The sequence below is a fragment of the Spinacia oleracea genome, chromosome 3 (assembly GCF_020520425.1).
Source record: "Spinacia oleracea cultivar Varoflay chromosome 3, BTI_SOV_V1, whole genome shotgun sequence".
Taxonomy (NCBI): Eukaryota; Viridiplantae; Streptophyta; class Magnoliopsida; order Caryophyllales; family Amaranthaceae; genus Spinacia; species Spinacia oleracea.
In genome coordinates, this window is record NC_079489.1 from 38,481,034 (window position 1) to 38,488,443 (window position 7,410).

At 36.9% G+C, this 7,410-nt stretch overlaps 1 long non-coding RNA gene and 1 pseudogene across 1 annotated transcript; one reads left to right on the forward strand and one right to left on the reverse strand.

Moving 5' to 3' along the window:
* Nucleotides 1–214: 214 nt before the first annotated feature.
* Nucleotides 215–2,124, forward strand: LOC130468953 (uncharacterized). The gene is made up of 3 exons (XR_008929324.1): nucleotides 215–360; nucleotides 1,243–1,310; nucleotides 2,032–2,124. It is a non-coding gene; the product is annotated as an uncharacterized lncRNA (long non-coding RNA).
* A 439-nt stretch (nucleotides 2,125–2,563) lies between these two features.
* Nucleotides 2,564–5,670, reverse strand: LOC110804036 (40S ribosomal protein S19-1-like; annotated as a pseudogene).
* Nucleotides 5,671–7,410: the final 1,740 nt, after the last annotated feature.

The following is a 7,410-nucleotide window of genomic DNA, read 5'->3' on the forward strand; positions in this document are numbered from 1 at the left end:
ATTGTGTTCATCTAACGGGTGAGATCATTTCTCACGCTTCTCACAATAAGTGCACTTCTCATCGAATCCCTCCCCTTAAGATGAGAACTGAGAACTAATATCAGCCCTTGATCAATTCAATCCAACGACCCTTATCTCGCCCGACCAAATCAAAAAATAAGGGTTACTGGTAATTTCATCTGTGTTGAATGACCTCCTTTCTTTCTTCCCAATTTCGGATATTCTTTCTCTCTCTTCTTCCATTCTCTCTCTCCTCCTGTAAATCCTCCCTACTGTGTATCTTCATCTTTTGAACTTCGTTGATTCTCTTTGTTCTTGCAAATCCCTTCACCTTATTTCTATCCTCTTCCAATTCTTCAGGTACGAATTTGTTATTCGATTTTCCTGAGTTCACCATTATTTTCTTATTATGCTCGTATTTTTCTATTTCCTTTCGTAATTTGGAGTTTCAATTTTCATCGTTCTCGCAATTGTGTTCTGCTAGGTGAATCCGGTTCTAATTTTAATTGGTGATAATTGGAGTTTCGATTGAATTTCGTGTGGTATAATTTATTTTTCGTTCTCATTTTGCTCGAATTAGGGTTCTTCATTTGATTTCCTCGAGTTTGATAAATTTACTCAAGTTGATTTCATTGTTGTGTTTTGTTTGACATTCTAAGCATGGTTTCTCATGAAGTCATGATTATAGATGAAATTTGGTCAGTCTTTCTGAGAGTCTGTGCGCTTAATTACATTCCTACATAAACTGAAGCTTTCATATGATAGACTAGTCAATATGTTTGTGTTTGAGGAAACCGCAAATGCAATGGGTAACACTTAACACCCTAAATAAAAGTGAAGGGTTAGTCAATATGATTATGTTTTTGCTCTTCACTTTTACTATTCTTGATCACTTGGATAACCTGTGTTGGACCAATCATACAAGTGGTGCTTATGAGCTCATTTGGTAGAGCTTTGTTCAATTGCACAAGATGTAAGTTCGAATCTTACATAGGCGTTTTTAGTATATGTTAATAATTCTACTATTTGAAAATTATTTACATTTGAATCATTTCTATTTACTTTTACAAGTTCTTTATATACATTAACTTGTTGTTGGTCATCCTGATTTTTTTGGAGAAAAGTTGACCTTGTTGACTTTTATTTTGGCTGGCTTGTGCTATAGTGTTTCTGTTGGTGTGGCATGTTGTTATTTTGGCTTAACTTATGTTCTATGGTGTAATTTGTTTTGCTTCGGTGCAGCTGGCCTTCCCAGTTAGTGAAGTTACAGATGGCGCAAGTCAAGGGCATAGTGACTTGTGGATGACTTGGTAAGTTATAATGCATTTTTTGCATTGAGTTGTTGGGTGTGCCTCTGATTTGTAACATTGAGTTTTTGACAATATTTCTTGTTTAGATGGTAACATTTACGCAAGAATTTTGTATAAGGATGTATAGTAAATTACCAACATACAAACTGATCGAAGTCTTATTGGTCCCTAGGGCTCTGGTTTTGTATAATGCTTATCCTGCTAATTAGGTCACTCAGTGTAGAATAAATAGCTTTCTTTTGCAATTGGGGACTTAATCAATTTTGTATTTGTTGTGTAAACGCTTGATTTGGCTTGTTCCTGGCTGTCAGAAACTTGAAATATTCTGTATGTTCATATTTTCTAGTCTTTCTGGGGCCTCTGAGATCCAGTTACAGTGGACCAGTGGTTTAAGTCAGTTGCCAATCTTTTCCCGAGAGCTAGATTTCATGCTCATTCTCATACGTCAATATCATTTTGAGAGGACTTGATTCCTTAATTAGGCTCAATATCTCATTTTACCTTTTGCAGTCCATTGATTTTGCCTAGGTTAATTAGTCTCCATATCTCATCTTTACTGTCTAGTGTCTACTGCTTTATTGTTTTAAAAAGAGAAAAGGCCCCCATAAATTCTTCATAAAATGGATGTGAAGCTAACTTACCAGAAACTTCTGGTTAACAAGTAGCTTCTTTATAAGTCCGAGTCTGAATAACACACATAAATTATGTGTCTTATGTCCAGATTCCAGCTGAGAGATAGCAACATTGTTTAGTAAAATCTCCAGAAGCAAATTGATTGATTGTGGTTTGCCTCACACACCTAAGTAAGGACTGCATGCATATTGAAATTGTACCAAAGAATCCTCTTGCTTGTTCTAAAAAATCAGCCACGACACCTTAAGCAATATAGTTTACTTTTGCAGAAATTTAGTTTACTTTCATAGCTATTTAGTCTACTTCAAGATAAATAGGCATTGGAGGAAATCAAGGCAGTGTTTTGATTTTTGCTTTACTTTTCTTTATTCTTCTTGAAAACACTAGCCTACTAGCTCAATAGGTAGAACATTGTGCAATTGCACAAAAGATGTGGGTTTGAATCCCACGTAGGTTCATCTTTAATTTTTGTATTATTTTATTTACTTTTAGTTTGAAAACATTTACTTTGACCTCCACATACTCTAATACTCGGCATTTCTATGTTGTACTAATAATTTTGAAAATTTTATGATTTACTTTTGAGATATTCTTATTTACTTTTGAGATATTTTGTTTACTTTTGAGATGTTCTGAATTTTTATTTCTCTAGAAAACCCGTCTGACTGACTGCATTAGCAATAATGCCAAACTTGACCTGGGTTCACCAGGATCCTGCCCAAAGAACTCGCCTACAACCCCAACAATCTGATTGGCATTTGTAGGAATGCGGAACACCTCCACACCAATTCTATCAGCTACTTTATCTAGATCACGCTGGCCGTTTGATGTGATTTTCCTTCCTCCTTTAGGATCAATTTCAAAAAATTTCACTTACTCTAATTACTGCATAATGTGACGGACAACATCACCACTTCTCTTGCAAAAATGGGGAGGGCTACTACAATTTCTCTTCCTTCCTCCATAAATCCTCCTAAATCCACCAACTCTAAGTCCACCCCTGAAGTAGACCTTCCTTGCCATTCTGATGTAATACCCGTCAAGGTCATATATGAGTGAACTCCTTCAGCTTATAACTCTACACAATGTTAGTCCAGTGAGGCAGCTCCAGCTTGTCGGATCGCTGAGATGAGCCGCATTATCTTTGACGAAATCGTGAGGAGATACTTCTTTCACTGTTTTCCACCCTCCTTTATCGTTGTTCTTCTTTCACTCTCCTCATACAAGCAATTGCTAGTCTTACACATCTACAAATCCTTTATACAACATAGTTTTCAATTGTCAAATTCATTCACATTCAGTTTAACAGTTGAGGTTTTCATATTTACTTTTAAGATTTTCTTATTTACTTGTGAGTTTTTTTAGTTTACTTTTGAGTTTATTATCTACTTTTTTCTTTCTTTTACGCGTGCAAATCATCTTTGGCAAGTTGGCCAGAAAACAGACAGTATACCCACTAGGACCAGCACACAACCACTGGAACAATACCCAGGGCCTACTGGAGGCAGAAACATACGCATCTACAGCTCCCTGCAGGACCAGAAAAGCTCACAACAGCTAACCGCAGACATCGAACAACAGTCGGCACTGATGAGCGGCATTTATGTCGCTCTTAGCTTAGGATTTCTTACCATTTTATTACGTTTTGTGTGATTTTTGTATAGTTTATTGGCCATTTATATGCTTTATTCCACTTTGATCTTTTATAGGTAAATGTTGAGAAAATGTGGAAATCCAAGGTAGAATGTGCAAGAAACAGGATTGTGTGCGCGCACAAGTCAGCTGTGCGCGCGCGCGGTGAAGAAAATGAGTCAATGAGCAATTCTCTAGCTTGTGCGCCCACACGGAAGATCTGTGCGCCCGCACAAACTTGAGCCAAATTCCCAGAGTTCTTGAAAATTGTGCGCTCTGTGTGGATGCACGAAATTTCTGTGCGCACACGCACACTTCTCTGTGTGTCCGCACGACGACGCGGGTGACTCTTTTTCGTTATTTAAAATTCTATTTTTGGCAAGCATATAAACATATTTCACATTATTATTTTTAAAAAGTTAGTTTTGAGTTTTTGAGTTTTAGTTTTTAGTTTTAGTTTTTCAGGGCTTTTTAGTTTCAAATACTTTGTAATTCTAAAATTCTAGAGAGAGAATTTTAAGATTAATTCATAGTTTTTGCTTTCAAGTTCAAGATTGTTCAAGCTTATTAGTAACTTCTCTTCTCCTTAATCTCTTCTACTCTTGCTTTACTTTTCTTAATTGTTTTGATTGTTGATTTTTGCACTTGCTATCAATTTTGATTTCCATTGAATCTTAGAATTTCTAGTTTAATTGCTTGTTTAATTTGATTTGCAATTTCATTTTCAATTCAATCATGATGATCAATTGATTAATTCCAATTTTTAGCCTAATTACCCCTTCAATGTGTAGTGAGTAGTCCATGCTAGGGTTAGGGGTGAAGTTTGGGGATTAATTAGGGATGTTGAGTTGAATTCATGATGATGTTGTGATTGAAATTGGATTTGGTGATTAGGATCTCTATGTCTAACTAGATTGGTAGTTGCAAATACTAATTCTAGTTAGTTGATTGGAAATGTTTTATGCTAGTTTGTCAAGAGATTGAGGATTAGCATAGGCATATGGGATGAACTAGTTCTAATTGGTAGGTGCCTAGTATAGAGGTCATGCGAGAGCTCTCCTTCGGATTAGGCAACTCAATGCGCTCTATCCGAGAGGTGCCGAATGCAATATTTGTTGGTATTCCCCCTAATTATCATTTCCTTGCAACGTTGATTGATTGAACTTCGACATTTCCTAATGAACCCAAACCAATCCCCGATTCCCCTAGCTTTTCCCTATTGTTTGCTTATCGTATTAGTCTAGACTCCTTAGTTCATTACAAATCAATTCAATCTTACTTCTAGGCTAGCTTGATAGTTTAAACTCATTTTGCTTCGTTCTCTTGGGACGATCCCTAGCTTGCCACTATAGTCAATATAGTTGGTTCGATTAGGTGGTTTATAAATATTGTTTGATAAGACGATGTTCGTTTAACGACCGGAAATCGCCTTTTTAGGCACCTCAAACCCCATTCTTTTCAAGTTATATTATTTACCTTTGCGTTTTTATTATTTACTTTTAAAAAAGTTTAGAACTCTTTTCTTTTTCACTTAATGAAACGATAAAGTCTTAAATACTCACAATTCTTTGTACAACGAAACATAGTATCAATACTCGAGAATCATCCATTACAACATATACAATTCATAAGCCTATGTAGGATTTGAACCTACATCCATGTGCAATTGCACATTGGTCTTCCATTTGAGCTAATAGGCATCGATACATATTATTTTACTTTTATAGAGATTTAGTTTACTATTTCTCAAGTTGAGTTTACTTTAACACTTTATGTCAAAAAGTTACTCTGAAGTGAAATACATATATAAACAAGTGAAAAATCACTCTTAAGGACTAAAATTTTGTCCAACGTAGGCCATTCGATATTTATATATTTAATTTATGATATCATTCTTCCATATAATGATTCTTTACTTTTGAATCAGTTCTACTTACTTTAACGAGTTATTTATTTACTTTGTCTAAAGTTGAACAAAAGACAAATGGTGTAAATCTATTTAAAACAAAGAAGAAAATCCACTTACTACAAGCCCTTGCTGAGCTTCAAGGTCCAATTTCCTGAAGCAAATATCAGATAACGCGTCATTATCCATATTAAAGAGAATAAGAACAAAAAAAATACATTACCTATAGTCCTACATACTAAACTTAGGGTTCTATAGCATGTTTTTACGTAGGTTCAGGGTGCATAGTTCAGGGGTCTTTAGAGGAGTAGAAGATGACGACATTTAACAACTAATGAAGCAGATTTGATCTCAGCTTATCTATACATCGATTCATCCTTTGATCTTCTAATATTTGTTCTTCAGGATGATTTTTGAACATCATACGAGTATAAAACTGACTAAATCCTAACTATTTCACAGCATTGGCAGCCACATTAACACCCAACTACGCACATTCTAACCATACAACATACCAAACACTTTCAGTACAATCCAGCACCCACCCCTAGCTCACAGCCACCCAAAAACCACTAGAAAACACCACAACTTTACTGCAACCACACATGATCAGGCCTCACGCCATGTCTTTGGTTCCATGAACATGCACAAAATGAATTAATTATAAGGTAAAAGAAGTTGGACTATCTGTTTTCTCTACATCCCACCTCGCTGCCATTCTCCTCACAGCAACATCCCCAACACCCCCCACCTCGTCCCGTATCATTACTCCCAAGCCAACACCACCTCCAAATGCAATATAAGCATATGTATTAGCCTTGTAGCATCCTACATGTGGGCAAGACCAACCACCAACAAGGTTTATAGCTACTGTAGGGGCTGGTTTAACAACGTGCATTGCATATCTTATATAGTCATCTACCAGCTTGGAAAAACTAGCAGCACTACGCAAAGGATCAGGAGCATTTTCATTGTTTATTTTTTCATACAAGCTGGTGCATATATTCTTACACGATATATAGCAGGATGATTAATAAAATTGAAAAGAACAACTAATGAAGAATCGATTAGGTTACCTATCATTCAACCCAAGCAACAACATAATCCAGCCAAAATCTCCACAACAACAGTCAACAAGCCTATCAAGGAATCTACATCAAAGACGTCCTAACTGTTAGGTTATGAATAATACAACAATATAATTCATGCGGAAAAACCATAAAGCCATAATCCAAATTAATTGCCACATAGTCAATTAGCATAATTTAGGTTACATACAGTGTGATGCGTGCCTTCCCTATCTGCTCATGAACCAAACAAGAACATGTCTTTAGAGCCCCAGGCGTTGCCCCTCCGTAGAAAGTCCACAACACGTTTTATGTTTTCAACCAACTAGGATTTTACTTAAGGTTTTATGTTTTCGGGTAGGCTTGTATTGTGTTCTCCCTTGAACGACAATGGGAAATAAAGAATATGATTTCAATTCAATTGATGTATATAATTATGAGGCCCTAGCCCTATATTTATAGTGTAGGAAATAAGGAATTAGAATCCCACTAGGAATATAATTACCAATCTTATTAGGATTAGAATTATCATTCAATTAGAATTACAACAATAATTAAACTCTTAATTAATTGAATTCCAGTAGGATTAGGAATATTAAGCAATCGGATCTTTCTTGGAGCCCAAGACGAACAACCCACGCAGCCACAAGGGCCCACGTGGGTTACGCGAGTTGCCTCGGCCCACGACGCGGTGGCCCACGCCTCGGCAGGCCTCGCAGATGCTGCACGCTAGCTGGGCGCAGCCCAGGTGCTGCTGCCTTGCCGCAGGCTTGGCGCGGCCCATGAGCTGCTGCCTTGCTAGCTTGCAGCTTGGCGCGGCCCATGGGGCTGCTGCCTTGCTTGTAGCTTGGCGCGGCCTTAT